The following is a 26,508-nucleotide window of genomic DNA, read 5'->3' as shown; positions in this document are numbered from 1 at the left end:
AATATTCTTTTTTGTAATGTCTTTGCCTGGCTTTGGATTTAGAGTAATGGTGACCTCATACAATGAGTTTGGGATCTTTCTCTCCTCTCAAATATTTTGGAATAGTTTTGGAAAGATAGGTGTTAATTCTTTGAATGTTTGATAAAATTCACCTGTGAAATCATCTGGACTAGGACTTCCATTTGTTGGGTTTTTTGATTACTAATTCAATTTTGTTAGTAGGAATCAGTCTATTCAGATTTTCTGTTTCTCCTTGATTCAGTCTTGGAAGATTGTATGTTTCTAGGAATTTATCCATTTCTTCCAGATTGTTGAATTTGTTTGCATATAATTGTTCATAGTACTTTTTATAATTTTTTTTTTATTTTTGTGGTGTCAGTTTTCACTTCTATTCATTTTTAATTTGATTTATTTTAGTCCTTTTTTTCCTTTATGAGTCTGGTTAAAGGTTTATTAATTTTATTTATCTTTACAAAGAACAAGTTACTGTTTTCATTAATTTTTAAAATTTATTTTATACTCTATTTCTTTTATTTCCATTCTGATCTTTATTATTTCCATCTTACTAATTTGGGGCTTTGTTTGCTGTTCTTTTTCTAATTCCTTTAGTTGTAAGGTTAGATGATTCGAAATTTTTTTTTTTTGAGGTAGGCCCTTATTGCTATGAATTTCCCTCTTAAGACTGCTTTTGCTGTGTCCCATAGATTTGGGGTCATTGTGTTTTGTTTTTATTTTTCTCAAATTACCTTTTTACTTTTGTATTGATCTCATTAACCCTTGCATTGTTTAGTCATTGATCTTTTCTATTTCTTTTTTAGTTTCTATTTTATTATGAGCACACCCACTTTTATTTAATAGTCTTTCTTTAATGGGTGTATTTAGACCACTGATATTTAAAGTAATTATTGATATTGCATTAATATCTTCCATATTTGTTCCTGTTGTCTATTTGTTACCCTTGTTCTTTATATCTTTCAAAATCTTCTGCTTTTTTCTTTTTTTTGTCCTGATTTGTATTTTTATTTTGTGCTTTAGATTCCACATATACGTGAGACCATATAGTATTTGTCTCTCTCTGTCTGACTTATTTCACTTAGCACAGTGCCCTCTAGGTCCATTCCCAGATAGCATGTTGCAGATAGCATAATTTCATTCTTTTTTATGGTTGAGCGATATTCTATTGTATACATATTCCACCTCTTTATCCATTCATCCATTGACGTACACTGAGGTTGCCTCCATATCTTGGCTATTATAAATATCTCATCCATTTTAAAATAGTCTTTACTATAGCTTCAAAAACATTTCTCAAATTTTGATAATCTCCTTAAATCTGTATATTGATTTGCGGAGAAATGACATCTTTACTACATTGAATGTACACATTCGGTGTATTTTCTCCATTTATTTAGATTTCCTCTGATATATTTTATCATTATTTTGTAGTTTTCAGCATACACCTTTATAGGATTTGTTAGTTTTGAGAATAATTATAAACAATATCACATTTTAAATTTCAGTTTTCATGTGTTCATTGCTAGTATATAGAAATATAATAAATTTATATGTTGATTTGTATTCTGAGATGTTCCTGCATTTATTTATTAGTTCTAGGATTTTTTTGTAGATTTTTTTGGCATTTTCTATAAACAATCTTCACATAAGAATAGTTTTGTTTTCTTTACAATCTGTATATTTTTTTCTTGCCTTTTTGTGCCTACTAGAATTTCTAGTTGTAGCTGTATCGAATAACATGAGTTTAATTTTATTTATTTTTATAGATATCTGTTTTTTTCAATACCATGTGTTGAAATGTTTACTCTTTCTCTATTGTGCATTCTTAGCATCCTTGTGGCATCTTTTTTACTCCAACAGTTTGCAAGTACTTAAAATAATGTTTAGTGTTCCAGGCACAGTGTTAGGGCATCTGAATACCTTGCAAAGAATTAGAAAGCTGAGTGCTTCCTGGAATTCTGTTTATACTCCTCCATGGTTGTCCCTGTGTCACTCCTGTCCCTCAATGAGAAACTTAAAAACTACAGTAGACTGCTAAACTGGAATTTGCATTAAAATACCATACATTTTTATAATACCTTAGCTTTCTATGTGTTTACACATCTATTGCCACATCTATTTATTCAACACTTTCTAAGAATTGCCACATTTATTGTCATATTTATTCAACTTATACTTACCTGAGGGGTATATATGCCAGGTGTTATTATTTGACAAATGAGAAAACTGAGGCCCAAATTTATATAGATATTTCACCAAATATTGAGGCCAACCACCACGCACCTGGGGCTTGTGGACCCCAAGAGTTGTCCAAGGAAGACTGCAGTATGGGCCAGTGTGGTGAAATTTGGTGAAATGGCAAATTAAAACTTTATATCTATGACTTACATGCTCAGTTCTGTTTATTGACTTGTCTATATTGCTTCTCCATTTTCTCTGCTATGCTCCATTTTTTTTCTTTTATCATTAACTGCATGGGTTAAAATATGTATCTAGTGCGCTTTCTTTAAACTGATTCAATTTGATTAGTGGTCTTTTAGTGAAATTTAAAAATTGTCAAATATTCTATTAAAAACAAATGGCTAAACAATTATTATAAATCATTTTAAAATGGAGAACAATAGAAGAAAATACCAAACCCTTAGGAATAAAGCCACACATTTCTAAGTAATCCATGAGTCAGGGAGGAAAAATCAAAGGATTAAAAAATACATAAAACTAAATTTAAAAATACACTATGTCATAATGTGTAGGATATATCTTAAAGCAGTGCTTAGAGGGAAATTAATAGTACTAAATATATGGATTAGAAAATAGGAAAAATCTCAAATCAATAATGGAGGTTCTCATTTCAGAAATCAATGAACTTGAAAACATAAATAAATAAATAAATAATAGAGAAAATCCATGAAATAAAATCCACTGAACCCCTCCCCCAAATCAATAAAATCGATAACCCTCTATCAAGGCTGACGAAGATAAAAAAGTAAACACAAATGACTAAAGATAGGAATGAAACTGAATTAAAAGGATAATAAGGGCATATATTAAACAACTTTACTCTCACAAGATTGACAACTTAGAAGAAATGAACCAATTTCTTGACAAATCAATTGAGACAGACTCAATCAAACCATAACTCAGTCAAGAGGAAATAGATAATGTCAATAATGTGAATATTATAACTAATAAAAAATCAACATGAAATTAAAACTCCTAATAAAGAAACCTGCTTGTGCAGATGATTTAACTGGAGAATTCTAGAGGTCTCTAAGAGACCTCTAGTATTCACCTAGGAAACTTTTAGCGACACAGTGAAACGACGACAAACAAAAACCTCAGAAAATTTCCCAAGAAGAGAAGGAAAAGAGCTTTATTTTGTCTGCATCATCCCATTTTCCCAAGTCAACATTATTCAGTGTCAGAAAAGATCATCTTAGCTAGAAAGAGTTCCTCTAAGCAGGAAGGGAAGAGTTGGGTGAGTGACCAGCTTATCCTGCCTTTCAGAACACTGAACAAAGGTACCATTTTGGTTTCACCTCACCCAGACCAGCATAGGTGTGACATATACAACTGGCTAGGAACAAGGAAGATGAGCAGGAGTGATTATTAGGAGACAAAGAAGTAGCAATTGAGGTTCACAATGAGCTGCTCTGCTCATTGGAAAAAATACAGCAGACTTTGCTATTGGCAAAGCCAACAGGCAGCACAGCCATTACAGACCTGATGTGAATTTTGTGAGATTTTCCCGGACAGGTATTCACATTTGCTGATGTCAGTTGCCTGAGTCCTTCACCACTCATGCTAGAGCCAAGAAGCCATATGGGAAACCAATTCAGGCATCTGTGTCTGCACAAGTGAAGCATGCCTAGACCCCACCAACTGACATCCACCACCATTTTTAGACTGAGGACTAGCCCTTCCAGCTGTGTACTTGTACAACACTGACCTGACATCCATCATCAGCTGCCGCTTCAGCATAAACACCCAAGGTGAGAGTGTGTAGGCTCAGGAAAGCATAAATACAGCCAGGGCCTCCACAGCTGCTTGTGGGCCTCAGTTAAGCCCTGCCTTCTGTCACTTCATGGTACCACCACACCCACCTATTGGTAGCCCTTCCAGATGTGCACCTGCTTGTCCCCAGCCTGATCCAAGTGAATTGCCCCTACAGGGTGCAGACCCAGGAGGAGAGCGTGCAGCCATGGGAGAGCAAACAAACAGCCATGGCCCTCACAGCTGCCAGTGAGCCTGTAGTCTCCCCCAGCCCTTGTTACCTGCTCAAGCTTACATCACTACATGTGTGGCTGCATCCACCTTCTTCAGGTGGCCCCTGCAGATGTATATGCACACCTGAGGACCCCAACAGTTTTTGCAGCCAATAAGACCCCCGATCCTTGCCACAGACCATACAGTTGTCAATGCTGTGGACTCCAGCAGCTTGAGCTGGAAGAGATATCACTGCCCCCCAGAACAATTGCTGCCACATGTCCCCACACTTGTTACTCTGCACCACTAGACACAAGGTCATGTTCTGCTCCAGCATACCCTCACCCACAGGTGAAAGGCTTCCCTTACTGAAGTCAGTCCAAAAGTCTGGAAGAGTTAACTGCTTCTTCAAATGGGCAGACACCTATGCAAGGCTGTAGGGATCATGAAGATTCAGGGAAATGTAACTCCACCAAAGAAATACAGTAGACCACCAGTAACTGGACCCAAAAATGGAGATCCAGGAATTGTTCAACAAAATAATTGTCTTTTTAAGACAAAATAAATGTCTTAAAAATTCTGCTCAGAGTGGTACATGACAATATATATAAAAATTTAATGACATCAGAAAAAATCTGCCAGAATAAAATGAAAAAAAAATCAACAAGAAAAGAGAAAATGTAAAAGAGATTCAAAAAGAATTTTGGAGCTTAGAAAACAACAGAACTGAAGAATTCAGTAGAGAGCTTTAATATCAAACATGACCAAAGTGAAGAAAAAATGAGTGATCTGTCAGACACTGAAAGCTAAAATTATCTAATCTCAGAAGACAAAAAAAAAAAAAGAATTGACATAAGCCTGTGGGACTTATTGAACATCATCAAAAGTAATGCTGTTAGTATTACTGGAGTCTCAAAAGGAGGTGACTAGGAGAAAGAGGTGAAAAAATATTTCAAGAGATATTGTCTCAGTACTTTCCAAACATGGAGAGAGATTTGAACATTTAAGTTCATGAAGCTAATGAGTCACTCAAAAAATTCAATCCAAACTGTTTTTCTACAACACAAATATTAATAAAACTATTTTTAAGAAACACAAAAAGATAATTTTTAAAAGTAGCAATAGTAACTGCCTATGTTTTCTTCTAAGAGAGTTATGGTTTTAAGTCTTACATTTCATTCATTTTAAGTTTATTCTTGTATATGGAGTAAGAAGGTGGTCCACATTCACTTTTTGGATGTATCTATCCAGTTTTCTCAACACTATTTATTGACCAGACTGTCTTTATCCCATTGCATATTCTTTCTTCCTCTGTCCTAAATTAAATTACCATATAGGCATGGGTTTGTTTTGGGGCTCTCTATTCTGTTCCTTTGATCTATGTGTCTGTTTTTCATAACAGTCTGTTTTGATTACTATAGTTTTGTAGTGTAGTTTGATATTAAGTAGCACACTATCTGCAGCTTTATTTTTCTTTCTTGTGATTGCTTTGGCTATTCTGGGTCTTATATGATTCCATTAATGTGAAAAGATATAAGAACCCTATGTTCACTGCAGTGCTGTTTACAATGGTCAATATATGTAAGCAAACTAAGTTCCTATCAATAGACAATTAGATAAAGAAGAAATGGTACATATATAAAATGGAATATTACTCAGCCATAAAAAAATAGCGAAATCTTACCATTTGAGAAAACATAGATTGACCTATAGGGTATTATGCTAAGTGAAATAAGTTAGACAGAGAAAGACAAATGCCATATGATTTCACTTATATGTGGAATCTAAAGAACAAAATAAACAAAACAGATACAGATTCATAGATACAGATAACAAACTGTTGGTTGCCAGATGGAAAGGAGGTTGTGAGGACAGCTGATAAAGTTTAAGGGATTAAGACGTACAAATTAGTAGTTACAAAATAGTTATGAGAATGTGAAATACAGCATAGGGAATATATAGTCCATGATATGTAATAATTATGTATACTGTTAGGTGGGTACTAGACTAATTGAAGTATTATATAAATGTCTATATAATACCACTATGTGGTACAGATGAAGCTAATATAAAATAATATTGAATGTCAACTGTAATTGAAAAATTATTTTTTTTAAAAATAAAAAAAATTAAAGCTACTTTAGAGAATAAATAAATCAATAAAAGCAGCAAGATTTAAAAAAAAGAAAAGAAAAAATTCTCTCACTTAAGGGAACCCCATAAGGTTAACAACAGATTTTTCAGCAGAGACCCTACAGGACAAAAGTGAATGAGATGATATGTTCAAAGTGCTGGAAGAAAGATACTACCAACCACGAATACTTATCACAGCAAAGTTATCCTTTGGAAATGAAGGTGAGATAAAGACTTTCCCTAATAAATAAAAGCTGAAGAAATTTATCACCACTAAAACTGCCTTACAAAAAAAGCTGAAAGGAATTTTTCAAGCTGAAACATAAGGACACTAATTAGTAACATAAAAATTAATAAAATATATAATACACTGGTAATGGTAAGAATATACTCAGATACAGAATACCTTACTACTGCAATATGATGATATATTAACTACTTAACTCTAATATAAAGGTTGAAGAACAGAAGTATTAAAAATACTTATAGCTTCAGCAATTTGTTACTGGACACAATATTAAAAGATGTAAATGACCATATGAAAAAAAGAGTAAGTAAAGACTTCCAGTCAATATGACAGAATAGGAAAATGCTGTGCTTGTCTCTTCCTATGCCCACATTAAAATTACAACAAAATTTTAGAACAATCATTGAGAACTGCTTGAAGAGTAGGTGAATAGAAATTCTATATCTAAAGATATAAAAGAAAAGCCATATAGAGACTGCTAGGAGAGGCAGAGAAGCAGAACAGGCTGTTTTGATACACATGATGTAATGGTTAAGAGAGGGATAGCTCTGCTACAGAGGTCCACCATGAGGAGTGAGGGTTCCCAGACCAACACTGGGCTCCCAAACCCAGGGCTCTGGTGCCCAGAAGAGAACTCCGCATAACTTCTGGCTGTGAAAATCAGCAAAGATTGTAGCTGAGTAAGACAGAGGCTTCTGGAGTCCCAAGCATTCCTCTTAAAGGGCCCACACACAGATTATTAACTCATGGACTCACTTGTTCTAAGCTCCAGTGCTGGGCCACAAGCTTGAAAAGTGCCAGGGACATATGGGGGTGAGCTGAGTTGACTAGATTCAGAGCAAGGGCTGAAGGTCAAGTATCAGGGCATCTCACACCAAGAACAGGAGAGGTGGCAGATGACATTGCTGATTTGCTGAGCCCTCCCCCCACCCACCTAGCAGGAACAGACAGTCACAAAATCTGAGTTGTCCATAAATCTGGCTAACACTCTTCACACCGCCCTGGGGAATCCTTGAGACACTGTCCCATGCAACAAGAGTGCCAGGACTGAACCTCTTCCAGTGGCTTTTCTACACAAATGGCCTGTCTCAGCTCATACTGCAAGCTTTTCTGAAATCTCTCAAAGGTTTACAAACCCCAGCTAAGCACTGTGTGGCCTCAGCATGCCCCATAACACTTACTATGTGATCCTAACCCCAGCGTTAGTGTCCTCCAGACTCACAACTTAGCCTATCATAGGTTCATCCAAGCTCAGTACAGGTGGCAAGTATATCCAGATTACTTTGTAGCTCCTACCAGTTAGCTCTAGGCCAAGCTCTAGGCTGACTTTGGTCTGTACCAGAGTCACTCCCATGAGGACCTAGAAAAAAGACATCTGATAGCCAACTTCAGACCACACCAGAGCACCATCGAAATACCTCCACAAATGACCACACCAGAGCACTACCTAAATACCTCCATAAATGACACATCCAAAGGGCAGACTCAACAAGCACCATAAATCTACTAAAGCAAATCCTGTTCCATGGGATCAGCTCATTTAAAACAGCTCATATACTGTATTCATAGCCATTCTTCACAGCTGGTCATCCTGAGGGTCAGTCCCGCCCAATGATGTGACAACAGAAATCAACACTCACCTACAAAGAGAGGGCACACACGACCCACACAAAGGACACCACTGGAGCACCCAGCTCAAATGACAAGAGAGTCTGTGCAACAGGGCCCCAAAGGGCACATACTACATAAGGCTACACTGCCAAGACCAGGAGAAGTAGCCAATCTAACATATAGAAACACAGGGACTCAGCCAAAATGAGGACACAAAGAAACATGTCCCAAATGAAAGAACAGGACAAAAGTACAGAAAAAAGAACTAAATAAAAAGGAGACAAAAAAATCTACCAGATACAGAATTCAAAACACTAGTTGTAAGGATACTTAATGAACTTTGGAAAGAGTAGATGAACTCAGTGAGAACGTTAAAAAAGAGATAGAAAACATAAAAAAGAACCAGTCAGAAATGAAAAAATACAATAACAGAAATGAAGAATATATTAAAGGTAATAAACAGTAGATTAGATGAAGCAGAGGATCAAATCAGTGATTTAAAAGACAAGGTACCAGGAAACACACAATCAGAACAGCAACAAGAAAAAAAATGTTAAAAAAAAGTGAGGCTAGATTAAGAATACTCTAGGACAACATCAAGCAAACCAACTTTCACACCATAAGGGTACCAGAAGGAGAAGAGAGAGAACAAGTGATTGAATGAACAGCTCTTTGAAGGAATAATGATGGAAAACATTCCTAACTTGGCTAAGGTAATAGACATACAAGTCCAGGAAACAGAATGTCTTACAAAAGATGAAGTCAAAGAGGCCCACATCAAGACACATCATAATCAAAATGACAAAATTAAAGAGAGAATTTTAAAAGCAGCAAGGAAAGAGCATTTAGTTACCTACAAGGGAACTCACATATGACTGTCAACTGATTTCTCAATAGAAACTTTGAAGTCCAGAAATGAATGGCACAAAATAGTCAAAGTCATGAAAACCAAGTCCCTGTAACCAAGAATATCTACCCAGCAAGGCTATCATTTAGAATTGAAGGATAGATAAACACCATCGCATACAAGAGAAAAAATAAAGGCGTTTATCACCTCCAAACCAGTATTACCAGAAATGTTAAATGTACTTTCTAAAGAAAATAAGAAAAAAGTTAAAAAATATAACTACATACTTATCAACAATTACTTTAAATGTAAATGTATTACATGCTCCAATCTAAATAGGATGGCAGCATGAATAAGAAAACAAGACCCATACATATGTTACCTATAAGACACCCACTTCAGATAGAACAGCGTATAAACTGAAGTGAATAGATAGAAAAAGGTATTTCATGCAAATGGAAACGGAAAACAAAGCTGGGGTAGAAATACTTACATCAGACAAAATAAACTTTAAAATAAAGGCTACAACAGAACACTAAGAGGAATAGTCCAACAAAAGGTTATAAACCTTGTAAACTTTTACACACTCAATGTAGGAGAAATTGAATATATAGAGCGAATTATGACAAATATAAGAGAGATTCTCTGTAATAAAGTAATACTAGAGGATTTTAACACCCCATTGACATCAGTGGATAGATGATCCAGAGAGAAAATCAACAAGTAAACAGTGGCCTTAAATCACACATTAGACAAGATGGACTTAATTTATATTAGAGTATTTAAGCCCAAAGAAGCAGAATATACATTTTTTCAAGCACACATGGAGCATTCTCCATGTTAGACCACATGTTAGGCCACAAAACAAGTCTTAACAAATTTAAGAAGACTGAAATCATAGCAACCATCTTCTCTGATTACAGTGGTATGAAACTAGAAATCAACTACAAGAAATAAAAACTGGAAAATTCACAAACACATAGAAGCTGAATAAGATGCTACTAAACAATGAATGGATTAACAATGAGATCAAGGAAAAAATCAAGGCATACCTAGAGACAAATGAAAATGAAAATACAACTCAAAACCTATAGAACACAACAAAAGCAGTCCTAATTGGGAAATTCACAGCAATTCAGGCCTACTTCAAGAAACAAGAAAAAGTTCAAATAAGCAAGCCAACCTTACACTTAAAACAACTAGAAAAAGAACAGCAAACAAAGCCCAAAATAAATAGAAGGAAATAATAAAGATCAAAGTGGAATTAAATGATATAGCGTCTACAAAAACAATACAAAACTCAATGAAAACAAGTGCTGGTTCTTTGAAAAGATAAATAGAATTGATAAACCTTTAATCAATCTCATCAAAAAAAAAAAAAGAGGACCCAAATAAATAAAATGAGAAATGAAAGAGGATCAGTGACTGCTGACACCACAGAAAAGCAAAGAATTATGATGAAATACTATAAACAATTCTACGCCAACAATTTGGACAGCCTGGAAGAAATTGATAAATTCCTGCAAACATACACTCTTCCCAGAGCGAATCAAGGAGAAACAGAAAATCTGAACAGGCTGATAACTACTAAAAATGTGTATTGGTAATCAAAAACTCCCAATGAACATAAGTCTTTGATGAAATGGCTTCACAGGTGAATTTTACCAATATTCAAAGAAGAATTAATACTTACCCATCTCAAACTATTCCAGAAAATTGAAGAGGCAGGAAGGCTCTCAAGCTTATTTTGTGAGGCTAGTGTTATCCTGATAGCAAAACCAGAATAAACATTACAAGAAAAAAATTACAGATCATATTCTGATGAACATATATTCAAAAAGCTCAATAAAATATTAGCAAACTGAATTCAGCAATACATTGAAAACATTATGCATCATTATCAAGTGATTTTCCTGGTATGCAAAGTGACTTCAATATCCACAAATCAGTTAATGTGATACATTGCATAAAGAAAATGAAGCAAAACTTTTATGAATATATCAATAAATGCAGAAAAAGCATTTGACAAAATTCAAAACTCATTTATGATAAAAAAATATACTCTCAGCAACGTGAGAATAGAGGGAACATATCTCAACATGATAAAGGGCATATGTGACAAACCCACAGCTAACATCATCCTCAACAAAGAAAAGCTAAAACTGTTTTCTTTAAGATCAGGAACAAGACAAGGATGCCCACTTTCACCAGTTATAGTCAACATAGCATTGGAAGTCTTAGCAACAACAATCAGACAAGAAAAAAAATGAAAAGCATCCAAATCAGAAAAGACAAAGTTAAATTTTCATTATTTGCAGATGACATGATACTACATAGAGAGAACCCTAAAGACTCCATCAAAAAACTGTTAGAACACAAATGAATTCAGTAAAGTAGCAAGATGAAAAATTAATATTCAGATATAAGTGCCATGTTTATACAAGAATATGAAATACAGAAATAAAAATTAAGAAAATAATCTCATTTATAATTGCATAAAAAGGTAAAATAGAAACAAATTTAACTGAACCATGAAGGTCAAAAACATGAACTCTGAAAACTATGACATTGAAGAAAAGAAATAGAAGATACAAATAAGTGGAACAACACAGCATGCTTATGGATAGGAATAATTAACATTATTAAAATGTCTATACTACTCAAAGCAATCTACAGATTCAGTGCAACACATATCAAAATACCAATGACATTCTCAGAAAACTAGAACAAGCAAGTCTAAAATTTGTATGGAATCAAAAAAGACACCGGAAAAAAAAAAAAAAGATTCTGAAGAACCAAAGCAATCGAGAAAGAACAAAGTTGGATATTCATGCTACTTGATCTCAGACTATACCACAAGGCTCTAGTAATCAAAACAAAATGGTACTGGCATACAAATAGACACATAGATCAATAGAGCAGAATAGAGGACCTACAAATAAGCCCATTCCTAAGTTGTCAATTAGTCTATGACAAAGGAGGCAAGAATATACAAGGGATTAAAGTCAGTCTCTTCATTAAGTGATGTTGGGAAAACTGGACAGACACTTATAAAAGAATGAAATTGGATCACTTTCTTACACTATATATATGAATAAACTCAAAATGCATTAAAGACTTAAATGTAAAACCTGAAATTATAAAACTCCTAGAAGAAAACATAGACAGCAAATGCTTTGACATTGCTCTTAGTAATATTTTTTGAATATGACTTTTCAGGCAAGAGAAACAAAAGGAAAAGTAAACAAATGGGGCATCATCAAACTAAAGAGATTTTGAACAGTGAAGGATACTATCGACAAAATGGAAAAATAACCTACTGAATGGTAGACGCTGTTCACTAATGACATATTGGGTAAGGAGTTAATATTCAAAATATGTAAGTAACTCATATAACTTAACATGAAAAAACAAACAATCCAATTTAAAAACGTGCAGAAAACCTGAACAGACATTTCTCCAAAGGGGTTATACAGATGGATAATAGATATATGTTAGGATGCTCAACATCTGGGAATTATAAACTAAAACCACAATGAGATATCACCTCACACCTTTCAGAATGACTATCAGCAGTATATCAACAAACAACAAGTGTTAGCGAATATGTGGAGGAAAGGGAACCCTCATGAACTGTTGGTGAAAATCCAAATTGGTGCAACCACTATGGAAAACAGTTTTGAGGTTTCTCAAAAAGTTAAAAATATGACCCAGCAATTGCACTTCTGGATATTTATCCAAGGAAACACAAAACGCTAATTTGAAAAGAAATGTGCACCCCTATGTTTACCGCAGCATTATATAATAGCCAAGATATGGATAAAACTTAAGTGTTCATTGACAGATGAATAGATAAAGAAGATTGGTACAGTACATATAAACAATAGACTATTACTCGGCTATAAAAAAATGAAGTCTGGACATTTGTGACAACATGGATGGATCTAGAAGGTATTATGCTAAGTGAAACAAGTCAGACAGAGAAAGACAAATAGCATATGATTTCCTTTATATGTTCAATCTATAAACAAACAAACAAACAAAACAGAAACTAACATAGATACAGAGAACATTTTGACGGTTGTCAGATGGGAAGGTAGCTGGCGGAATCTGAAAAAGGGGCAGAAATTAAGATGTATAAAAACAGTCGCAAGGACATAAAGTATAGCATATGGAATATAGTCGATAATATTGTAATAAGCTTGTATAGTGTTCATGTACATACTAGATTTTGGGGGGTTATCACTTCATAAGTTATATAGATGTCAATTCACTATGTTGTACATCTGAAATTAATATAATATTATATGTCGACTAGTTGAAAGTAAATAAATATATATATATTAAAAAGAAGAAAAAGGGGTAACTAAAAGCATAAAGTTTTTGTATGTGATTAAATTCAAATTGTTAGTGTTAAATAGACATTATATATTATATACATATGGAAGAAATCAAAGCATACATCTATGGAAGATGATAAATTCACAAAGGGAGGCAGAAGGAGAATGAACAAGAAACAAGAAAACTTATAAAACAGCCAGAAAACTATTTAAAAAAAATGATATTAGTAAGCCCTTACATATAAATAATTACTCTAAATGAAAGTATATTGAAGTCTCCAGTCAAAACTTGTAAGGTGGCTGGATGATAAAAAGACCCATTATATGCTGCTTACAAGAGACTCACATCATTTTTAAGGACAAACATAGGCTCAAAGTGAAGTAATGGCAAAATATATTCCGTGGAAATGGAAAACTAAAAGAGAGTTGGGTTAGTTATAATTATGTCAGAAAAAAATATTATTTAAGCCAAGAATGGTAGTAAAAAACAAAGACAATTATTAAATATGATAATATTCAATTCATTAAGAGATAACAATTATAAATATGCGTGCACCCAATATCATACCACCTAAGTACATTAAGTAAATATTAACATATCTGAAAAGAGAAATAGAAAATAATGCAATAATAGTAGGAGACTTCTATAACTCCCTTTCAACAACAGCTAGATGATCAAGACAAATTCAACAAGGAAATGTTAGACTTGAATGATACTTTATAACAAATGGAACTGATATACATATACAGACATTCCATCCAACAGTAGGAGCTTACACATTGTCCAGATCAGATCATATGATGAGTCACAAAATAAGTCTTAACAAATAGAAGATTGAAACCGTATCAAGTATCTTTTTGGAGTTCAATGTTATGAAACTAGAAATCAGTAACAGGAAGAAAGATGAAAAATTCACACATATGTGTAAATTGAACAATACACTGCTGAACAACCAGTGAGTGAAAATATAAAACAAAAGGGAAATCAAAATATAGTAAATGAAAATAGAAGCACAATATACCCAAACTTATGGGATGTTGTAAAATCTGTTCTAAGAGGGAAGTTTATAAGGATCAATGCCTACATTAAGAAAAATAAAAATCTCAAATAACCTAACTTTACACCTCAAGGCAATACCATGCTTGTGGGAATGTAAAATAGTATACCTTTTCTAGAGGAAGGTATGACAGTTTCTTTTTAAAATATATGTATACTTACCATATGACTTGTATCGACAGAGTGTGCACAAATATATATAGCAGCTTTATTCTAGCCCAAAGGTATAAACACTCCAATTATTCTTAAACAAGTGAATGGTTAAACAAACTGCAGTGTATTCATACTATAGAATACTACTCAGCAATAAAAATAAATGAATTAATGTTAGATGCAACCACTCAGATGAATCTCAGAATTATGCTAAGTAAATTGATGTCAAAAGTTCACCTTGTAGAATTATTTACAATAGCCAAAATATGGAGGCAACCTAAGTGTCTATTGATAGAAAAATGGATAAAGAAGATTTGATACATGTATAGAATGGAATATTACTGTATTTTTTATTCAATTAAATTTATTGCAATAACAAAGTATAGAGATTGATACTAGATTAGTGGCTCCCAGAGGTTCATGATAGTGGGGGATGTGGTGAATTTCATTTAACAGGGTAGCATGAGGAATTCTTGTGGTGATAGAACGTTTCCATAACTAGCTTGTGGTTGTGAATACATGAGTCTAACATGATTAAATTGTATAGAATTATATTTTATACATACAAAATGAAATTGGTGAAACCTAAGATCTGTGAATTGCATCAATGTCAGTTTTCTAGTTTTTTTTATTATACTATAGTTATACAACATGTTCCTGTTGGGGAAAATGGTGTGAAGAGTACATAGTAACACCCTGTACATTTCTGTAACTTCATGTGAATCTACGATTATTTCAAAATTTAAAAAATTAAACATATTTAAAGTATTTTGACAGATGAGTATAAACCATATGCATTTGTTATAATTACTGATGTATTTGGATAGTTTTCTAACATTTCGTTTTGTGTTTTTTATTTACCATACCTTATATTCTCCCTCCATTTCTAGATTTTGTTGACTTGATCAAGTTTTATGTATTTCCTTTTTATGCTCTATTGGTTTTAGTATTTACCCTGAAATTTTAATATGCATTTCTAACAAAGTTTAAAGAAAATTGATATTTTATATTACTCCCAAATAACAAAAGGATCCTAGAATGTTTTTTACTTTCCTCTGAACTCCTGTTTTTCAATATTTAATTATTGATGTGTAACCTTTTAGCCCCACTTTGCTTTGAAGACTCCTCTCAAATTATATTTCAATTCTATACTTTTTTTTAGATTTATAAAATACATTTTATTAGTTTTTCTCATTTACACTTTTCTTTTGCTTTAGTATCTTTTAGTCATTATTTTAGCGTAGGTCAGCTGGTGATAAACTTATGTGGACTTTGCATATCTGAACATTTTTTTTTATGTTATCTCACTCTTGGATTAAACTGAGTATAGAATTCTGTGCTTAAAATTATTCTCCCTCAACCCTTAGAAGATAATCAATCCACTTTTTCTGTCAGTTATTGTTGCTAATGAAAAAGTCACTGTCAATCTAATTTTTATTACTCTACAGATGATCTGTGTTTTCCTTGTGATGGCATTTAATATTATTTCTTTTTCTATAAACTGAAATATATTTGACATAAAATTATGTAAAATTAAGGTTTATGTGTTAATTTGATACATTTGTATATTATAATAGCCATTATGATATGCCATATGATAATTAGCACTTCTATCACATCACATAATTATTTCTTTTTAGTGGTTGGAATGACTATGATTGAGTGTGATGATTATAATGCAATATTGTCTATATTGACTATACCGTACATTAATCTCAAGGACTTATTTACTACTGGATTCAGTTTTGCATTTGTAAACAATTTGCGTTCTATCCTTTCAATCCTATCCCCTGGTAACCACAATTTTGCTCTCTGTTTTCACAAGTTTGACTTTTTTAGATTCCACATATAAGTGACATCATACAGTATTTGTATTATTCTATCTAACTTATCTCATTTAGCATAATATCTTCAAGGTCTGTCTATGTTGTTGCAAATGGCAGAATGTCCTTTTTTATGACTGAATAATATTTTATTGTATGTATTTGTGTATATATTTATATATACTAATATATATAATATGTATTATATATTATGTATAATGTTTATATATTATATATTTATATAAATATATAAGCATGTATATTCCATCTTTATATATTAATCTGGTGGGCATTTATATTGTTTCCATATCTTGGTTATTCTGAATAATGCTACAATAAACATGAATGCATAATCATTTTAATATTCTGTTTTCATTGATTAGTTCCAACAATTTTTTGACCAAGTCTTTGGGACTTTCTCCACACGAAATTATACTAAATGCAAATAATAACAATTTTACGTCTTTTTTTCTGATATGGACGCCTTATATTTCTTTGTCTTGCCTGATATCTCTAGGTAAGTGTTCCAGTACTGTAAGGAATAAGAGTGGTGAGAGAGATCACCCTTGTCTTTTCCTGATCTTAGAAGAAAAATTTTCAATTTTCCACTATTGAGTACTATGTTAGCAGTAAGATTGTAGTACTTGGTGTTTATTACAATGAGGTATGTTCCTTCTTTACCCAATCTATTGAGGGGTTTCATCATTAATGGATGTGTTTTGTCACATGCTTTATCTGCATCTAATGAGTAGATCACATGATTTTTTGTTCATTCTGTTAACGTGATGTATTGCATTTATTATTTTTATTTTTTTATTTTAATTAGATTTGACATATTAGTTTCAGGTGTACAACATGGTGATTAAACATTTATATAACTTACGAAGTTAAAATTCTAAAACACATCTGACACTATACATAGCTATTACAATATTATTGACTACATCCCTTATGCTGTTCTTTATATCCCTGTGAACATTTTTATAACTACCAATTTGTACTTCTTAATTCCTTCATCTTTTCACCCAGCCCCACAATCCCCTCCTATCTGGCAAACATCAGTTTGTTCTCTGTATTTATGAATCTGTTTTTGTTTTGTTTGTTCATTTATTTTGTTTTTTATATTTTACATAAAAGTGAAATCATATGATATTTGTCTCCGTCTGACTTATTTCACTTAGCATAATACCCTCTACATCCATCCATGTTGACTCAAATGGCAAGATTTCATTGTTTTTTCTGGCTGGATAATATTCCATTGTTTATATGTACCAAATCTTCTTTATCCCTTTATCTATTGATGGGCACTTAGATTGTTTTGGCTACTGTAAATTATGCTGCAATGAATATAGGAGTGCATATGTCTTTTCAATTCGTGTTTTGGGTTTCTTTGGATAAATACCTAAAAGCGAAATTGCTGGATCATACAGTAATTCTATTTTTATTTTTTTGAGAAGCCTCCAAACTTTTCCATAGTGGCTGCACCAGTTTGGAATCTCACCAACAGTGCATGAGTATTCCTTTTTCTACACATCTTTGCCAAAACTTATTGTTTGTTGATGTATTGATGATAATCATTCTGACAGGTGTGAAGTGATGTCTCATTTCAGTTTTAATTTACATTTCTTTGGTGATTAGTGATGTTAAGCATCTTTTCATAAGTCTATTGACTATCTGTATTTCCTCTTTGGAAAAATGTCTATTCAGGTCCTCAGCCCATTTTATAATCACTTCATTTGTTTATGTTAAGTTATATGGATTCCTTATGTATTTTGGATATTAACCCTTCATTATATCTATAATTGGTAAATACTTCTCTCATTCAGGAGATTTTCTTTTCATTTTGTTTGTTTCCTTTACTGTTCAAAACCTTTTAGTTTGATGGTAGTCCCAATTCTTAAGTCTTCTTTTGTTTCCCTTACCCCATGAGACTTGTCCAAAAAACAATATTAAGAGTGATGTCAAAATGTTTACTACCTATGTTTTCTTCTGGGATTTTTGAGGTTTGGGATCTTACATTTAACTCTTTAAGCCATTTGAGTTTATTCTCATATATGGTGTGAAAAAGTAATCTATTTTCATTCTTTTACATGTGTCTGTTTGGTATTCTCAGCACCATTTGCTGAAAAGAATGTCTTTCCTATTGTACATTCTTGCCTCTTTTGTCATAGATTAGTTGACCATATAAGCTTCTATTTATTTCTGGTTTCTCAATTATGTTCCATTGATCTATGTTTCTGTTTGTATGCCAGTACCATTCTGTTTTGATTACTATTGTCTTTTAGTATAGTTTGATATCACGTAGCGTGATACATCCAGCTTTCTTCTTTTTTCTGAAGAATGTTTTGGTGCTTTGGGGTCATTTTTGGTTCCATATAAGTTTTAACATTGTTTGTCTAGTTTTGTGAAAAATGCCATTGGTATTTTGATAAGGATTGCATTGAATCTATAAATTGCTTGAGATATTATAGATATTTCAACTATGTTAAGTCTTCCTATCAATGAACATGGTATATCTTTTCAATTATATATATATTCTTTAATTTTTTTCTTCAATTTCTTATAGTTTTCCGAGTACAGGTCATTTACCTGCTTGGCTAAATTTATCCTTAAGTATTGTATTTTTTTAGTTGCAAAAGTGCTCATCCCTGTCTTGTTTCTGATCTTAAAGAAAAAAGTTTCAGTTTTTCCCATTGAGTACAATATTAGTTATGTGTTAATCATATATGGCCTTTGTTATTTTGAGGTATGTACTCTGTACCCCCACATTGCTGAGAGTTTTTATCATAAACGAAGGTTGGATTTTGCCAAATGATTTTTCTGCATCTATTAATATGGTCTTATGATTTGTAACCTTTATTTTATTTATGTAGTTTATCATGTTTTTCAATTTATGGATGTTGAAGTCATCTTGCATTTTTGGAATAAATCACACTTGATCATTGTGTGTGATTTTTAATTTTTTTAAATTACAGTTGACATACATATTATATTAATTTCAGATGTACAGCAGCAATTGGACATTTATATAACTTATGAAGTGATCACCCTGATAAATCTAGTACCCATCTGAAACCATGCATGATTATTACAATATTATTGAGTATATTCCTTATGCTGTACTTTACATTCTAATTGCTATTTTGTAACTACGAATTTGGAATTCTTAATCCCTTCACTTTTTGCATGTAGCCCCACAACCCGCCTCCCATCTGACAGTAATCAAAATGTTCTCTGTTATCTATGAATTTGATTTTGTTGTGTTTGTTTATTTTGTATTTTAGATTCTACATATAAGTGAAATCATGTGGCATTTATTTTTCCATGTCTGACTTACTCCACTTAGCTTAATACCCTTAATACCCATCTATGTTGTTGCAGATGGCAAAATTTTATTATTTTTTATGGCTGAGTAATATTCTATTGTATATATGTACTACCTTTTCTTTATCCATTTATCCATCGATGGACACCCAGGTTGCCCCCATATCTTGTCTATCATAAATAATACTGCAATGAACATAAGGGTGCACACGTCCCTGCAAAACAGTGTTCTGAGTTTCTTTGGACAAGTACCCAGAATCAGGATTACTGGATCTTTCTTCATCTCTTGTTATAGACTTTGTTTTAAAATCTATTTTGTCTGGTTTAAGTATTTCTACTCCAGCATTTTGTTTGTTTGTTTTCATTTGTATAAAAGGCATTTTTTCCATCCATTTACTTTCAGCCTGTCTGTGTCATTTGACCTGAAGTGAGTCTCTTGTAGCCACCCTATGTCTTTTGATTGGAACATTTAATCCACTTACATTTAAAGTAATTGATATATATGTAGTTATTATCATTTTATTATTCATACTGTTTATCTTTTTTCTTCTTCTTCTTCTTAAAGATGGACCTTTATCATTTCTTGTAATACTGTTTTAGTGTTGATGAACGCCATTAGCTTTTTCTTGTTTTTGAAGCTTTTATCTGTTCTTTGACTCTAAATGATAGCTTTTCTGGGTAGAGTAATCTTGGTTATAGGTCCTTACTTTTCATGGCTTTGAATATTTCATGCCAATCTCTTCTGGCCTGCAAAGTTTCTGTGGAGAAATCAGCTGACAGTCTTATGGAAGCTCCTTTGTAGGTAATTAGATGCTTTTCTCTTGCTGCTTTCAAGAGCACAGAGTTTACCTGCTCAGTCATATGACCAGAAATCCTCTGATCTTTTTAATGTTTTTTTGAATGCTGTTTGCTATTATTTTGTTGAGGATTTTTGCATCTATGTTCATCAAAGATATTGACCTGTAATTTTCTTTTATTGTAGTATTTTTCTCTGGTTTTGGTATCAGGTTAGTGGTAGCCTTGTAAAATGAGTTTGGAAGCCTTGTCTCCTTTTCAATTTTTTAAGGAATACTTTTAGAAGAATAAGTATTAATTCTTTGAAGGTTAATAAAATTCACCTGTGAAGCCATATTTTCACAGCTTTTATTTGTTGGCAGGTTTAGATTAACAATTCAATATCATTAGTAGTTATCAATCTGTTCAAATTTTGTTTCTTTCTGAAACAGGCTTGGGAGATTGTACGTTTCTAGGATTTTTTTCATTTCTTCTAAGTTGTCTTATTTGTTGGCATATAATTGTTCATAGTATTTCCTTATAGTTCTTTATATTTCTGTGGTGTCAGTTGTCACTTTTTTTTTCATTTCTAATTTCATTTTGGGGGGCCTTCTCTCTTTTTTCTTCATAAGTCTGGCTAAAGATGTATCCATTTTGTTTATCTTTTCAAAGAACCAGCTCTTGGTTTCATTGATCTATCCTTTTTAGGTTCTGTTTCATTCTTTCTACTCTAATCTTTATTGTTTCCTTACTTCTAGAAGTTCAGGCTTTGTTTTTTGTTTTTGTTTTTGTTTTTGATTTCTTTTTCTAGGTACTTTGTAAAGTTATGTTGTTTATTTGATTTTTTAAAAAAATTTCTTTAGTCGCTCCAGGGTTGTCACTTGTGTGAGGTTTTATTTGTTTTTGTTTTTCACCCCTTTTGAAGTCAGGCCTTGATTGTGGTTTACATGTCAGTGGTAGGGATTGCCCTTCTTGTTGACTGGCTGTGAGGGCCAGCCATGAAAACAGCGCATAAGCTAATATGAGGTGACTGACCCCACAGAGAGAAAAGTTGCTTTGCCGGGGCTCTGGTGCTAGTTGAGTTCACACTTTTGGGTGTGTCACTTGTGGAGCTGGTTGAGGGTGCTCTACTGTGGTCTGTAGTTGGCCTCTGGCTGTATTTGTTACGGAGCCTCTTTGGAGTGGCTCTAATGCAGGCTAAGTTTAACCACCATTTGTGCCCAGGCTTGGGGCTGCCTTGTAGGAGCTACAAAGTGATCTACAGTTGGTTGCTGCTTATGCTGGGCTTGGTGGTACTTGTGAGAGATTATGCTGTGAACTGAGGATGGCTGCCATGAGTACCTGGCTTTTCACCCTTTGGTGAGCACCATGATATGATGTGAGGCCAGTCACCATGTGTTCCAGGCTTATGGCCTCTTAGACTAGGGTATGTTTCAAGCCAAGGTCAGCCATTACTCAGGCCAGGCTTGATGTCACCTGATGGTAGTTACAATGCAAATTGAGACTGATGACTTGCTTGTGCTTGGCTTGGGACCAGTTAGCAAGTAGTACAGGGTATGCTGAGGCTGGCTATGGCTTGTTTGGGGCTTATGGGATTATAGAAAAGTCCACAGCATGAGCAATGGCAGGCCACTTGTGTAGAAAAGCCAGAGGTAGATGTTTCGGCCAGATGCACCAATTGGGTGGGGGTGAGGTCTAAAAGAATCACCAGAATAGGGCCAATGGTTTTAGATTAATGGAGAGCTCAGATTTAGCACCCACCTGTGCTGAGCCAGCTGGGTTAGAAGAAAGTTCAACTAAGGAATAATGGCTCCTACCGACAGTTCTGTCCCAAGAGAAAACTGCTTCAACCTCTGCCTCTCTAGCCCTCACCCTAAATCTAGTTAATTTTGTTCCTCCATGTATGTTCCTGGTGCTTTTTGAGCTGTTTTCCCTGCACTGGAGTTTAGAGCGAGTGAGTTTGTGAACAAGCAAGTCCAGATATAAGCCCCTTAAGAAGTTTGCCTCTGTCTCTAGCATCCCTCTGTCTCACTAGGTTGCAATCCTCACTGGTTTTCAGATCCAGTTTTTATGGAAAATCCTTTTCCCAACACTGATACCCCAGAATGGGGAGTTGAGTGTGTGGCTGAGACCCCTCACACCTCAGAGGGGAGCTCTACAGCCAAGATATCCCTTCTGGTTCTTAGTCGCCACACTGTAGGTGTGGGACCTGCCTGTTTTACATCTCTGCTCCCCCTACAAGTCTCTCGGTGGCTTTTTCTTTATATTCTTAGTTATAGGAGTTCTTTGCAGCTAGTCTTGTGGGGGTTCTTAATGATGGCTGTTGTATAATTTAGTCGTAATTTTGATGTGGTCATTGGAGGAGGCAAACACGGTGTTTTTTCACTCTATCTTGACTGGAAGTTCCATATCTTACATTTATTTATTTGCATATGTTGAATTATCCTTGCATCTGAGAGATAAATCCCACTTGTTCATGGTGTATAATTGTTTTAATATGTTGTTGAATTTAACTTGGTAATTAAAAGAATGTTTCCTCTGTTTTCATCAGGAATATGGGTATATAGTGTTCTTTTCATGTAGTATCCTTATCTGGCTTTTCTGTCAGGGTAATCCTGGCCTCATGTAATGAATATAGAAGTGTTATCTCCTATTCAATATTTTGGATGATCTTTACAATTGGTGTTGATTCTTCTTTAAATATTAGGTAAAGTTCACCAGCAAAGTCTTCAATTCTGGTCATAGTTGTCTCATCATTCTATATATTCTTGTGGTATCAGTTGTAATGTTTCTTCCTTCGTTTCTAATTCTATTTATATGAGTCTTCTCTCCTTTTTTCTTAGTCTAGCTAAAGGTTTGTCAATTTTGTTTATATTTTCAAAAAATCAGCTCTTAATTTCATTGATCCTTTCTGTAGTTTTTTCTGGTCTCTGAATCATTTACCTCTGTTTTGATCTTTATTATGTTTTTTCTTCTGCTAAGTTTGGGCTTAATTTGTCCTTTTTCTCGTTCCTTGAGGTGTAAAGGTAGGTTGTGTATTTTTTTAGATCTAATTTCTTAATATATGCTTTTATCACTTTAAACAGTCTCTCAGAACTGCTTTTGAAGCATTCCATAGGAGTTCATATGTTGTAATTCCATTTTTATTTTTCATAGTTTTATATTTCCTTTTGATTTCTTTGATGCTTCGGTTGTTCAGAAATGTGTAGTTTCTACATATTTTAGATTTTCCACCTTGTCTCTTATTGGACTTTAGTTTCCTACCATTTTTTTTAATTTTATGACATTTATTGGGGTGACATTGGTTAATAACTTTATAGGTTTCAAATGTACAATTCAATAATATATCATATGTATATTACATTGTTTGAGAACATTTATTTGTAAAGATATATGCACCCCGATGTTCATTACAACATTATTCACAGTGACCAAGACATGGGAACAACCAAAATGCCCTTCGACAGATGATTGGATAAAGGAGATGTGATACATATATACAATAGTTTCCTACTATTGTGCTCAGAAAAGATAGTATGATTTTTTTCTTAAATTTGCAAAGATTTGTTTTGTGTCCTTATCACATGACCTGTCTTGGAGAATATTTCATGTGCATTTGAAAAGAATGTGTATTATATTGTTGTTTGATGAAAAGTTCTACATATGTCTAAGTCCATTTTGTCTTAATTGTGGTTCAGTTACAACATTTCCTCGATTTTCTGTGTGTCTAATCTATTCATTGTTAACACTGAGGTATTAAAGTTCCTTACTATTATTGTACTGTTGTCTATTTTTCTCTTCAGATTTATTAGTGTTTGCTGAATATATTTAGGTGTTCCAATGTTAGGTTCATATATATTTATGTATGACTGTTATATCACCTTGATGTATAGACCCCTTTATTATTATATAATTACCTTCTTTGTCTCTTGTTAGCATTTTTGGCTTAAAGTCTATTTTGTCTGACATAAATATGACTATCACCACTTTCTTTTGGTTCCACTTACGTGGAATATTTTCTTCCATTCATTGACTTTGAGCCTCTGTATAGCTGAAATGAGTCTCTTGTGGGCAACATATGTTAGGTCTTTTAAATTTAGTCATTCTGTGGTTTTTGATTAAGTAATTTAATCCTTTTACATTTAGAGTGATTATCGATATGTAAGGACTTACTACTACCAACTTATTGTTTGCTTTCTGGTTTTTTTTTTTTTGTATTTTCATTGTTTCTTTTCCATCTGTTTCTTCCTATCTTTGAATATTAGTGCCTTTCAATAATGATATGCTCTGTTTTCCTTTTTTTATGTTTCATGAATCTACTCTAGATTTTTACCTTGTGATTAGCATGAGGCTACATAATATATCTCAAAGATAAAACAGTCCATTTTATGCTGTAGCAATTTATTTTTGTTTAACTATAAAGCCTCACCCTCTTCCTCCTCCTCTTTTATATTTTTGATGTCATATTTTACCTGTTTCAATATAGTATGTTTGTTAATAAATTATAGTAGTTATAGTTATTTTTAATTCTCTTTTCCTTTGACCTTTATACTATAGTAGAGTATATTCTACACACCATCCTAATATAGAGTTACAGTTTTTTGTTTTTGTTTTTGTTTTTTAATTCTGGCTGTCTTTTTTTTCACATATACCATTGTATTGTTTTCTTTCATGTGTTTTCATGTGGCTAAATAGTGTTATTTTTTTTTTAATTTCAGCTTGAAGAATTCCTTTCAATGTTTATTGCAAGGAAAGTCTAGTGGTAAATTCTCTCAGCTTTTGTATGTCTAGGAAAACATTTATTTCTCCTTCATATCTGAAGTATCATTTTTCTGGATAAAGTATTTTTATTGGCAGTTTTATTTTTCAGCATCTTGAATGTGTCACGCCACTCTCTTCTGGCCTGTAGCTTTTCTGCTAAGGAATCTGCTGATAGCTTAATGTGGGGTTCTTTTGTAGATTACTTTCTTTTTTTCCTGGCTGGATTTAAGTTTCTTATTATTGATTTTTGACAGATTTATTATAATGTCTTGGAGAAGATCTTTTTGCATTGAGATAATAGGATTTTCTATCAACTTCTTGGACTTATATGTCTAAGTTCTTCCTCAGGTTTGAGAATTTCTCAGCCATTATTTCTTTAAATAAACCTTCTGCCCACTTCCTCCATCTTCTCCCTCTGGAATCTCAATTAGTCTAGTGTTTTCATTTCTTATCTAATCTAATAGCTCTAGTAGTGTGTCTTCACTTTTTTCAAACCTGTGTTCTCTCTTCTAACTGAATGATTTCTATATTTCTATCCTCCAAGTCATTTTTTTCTATCTTCCACTTGGTATGCTGTTACCAATGCCTTCATTGCACTTTAAATCTCATTCATTAAATTCTTCAGCTCCAGAATAGCTATTTGGTTCTTTTTTTATAATTTCAGTTTCTTTGGTAAGGAACTTCTGTTCATTAATTTTATTCCTGGATTCATTGAACTGTCTTTATGAGTTTTCTGGAAGCTCTTTTAATTTTGTCATAACAGCTATTTTGAATTTTTATCAGTTAGATTGTGTGCCTTTGAGTTCAGTTTCTGGAGAATTATCCTTTTTTTATGATACCATATTTTCTTGATTTTTCATTGTGTTTTTAGGTATGAACTTTTCTTTCACATTTGATGTAGCAGACAACTCCTTAATTATTTTTTGTCTTCTTTGTTTTTACAATTCAATAAGCTGGCTGTTGGAATCCTTCTTTTATATTCCAGAAGGAGTGGCTGCAGCTCAAGTTAGTGGTTTCTCTGTTACCCACCAACCTTGGCCTATTTTCAGTGACTACTGGACTTCACTCTTGCAGGTGAACTCAAGAATACACAAGTTGTTAGCAGCAGAGTGGTTGGAGGTGTGGGTTTAGCACTTGTGGTTTTGGGTATGCAAATTGGCCTGGTGAGGAGGTCTTCAAGTGGAGTACTCCAAGAGGTTTTGTAGGTAGACTTCCTG

The 26,508-nt window shown here is 33.3% G+C and overlaps 1 protein-coding gene across 3 annotated transcripts in view; it reads left to right on the top strand.

The window, feature by feature from the left end:
* ZC3H12B (zinc finger CCCH-type containing 12B) overlaps positions 1 to 26,508 on the top strand; it is a 359,663-nt gene that overhangs the window by 224,744 nt on the left and 108,411 nt on the right. The gene's annotated exons all lie outside the window — the stretch shown is intronic.

This window comes from Pteropus alecto, unplaced genomic scaffold (assembly GCF_000325575.1).
Source record: "Pteropus alecto unplaced genomic scaffold, ASM32557v1 scaffold147, whole genome shotgun sequence".
NCBI classification, from domain to species: Eukaryota; Metazoa; Chordata; class Mammalia; order Chiroptera; family Pteropodidae; genus Pteropus; species Pteropus alecto.
This window is presented reverse-complemented; position numbering and strand designations above follow the sequence as displayed.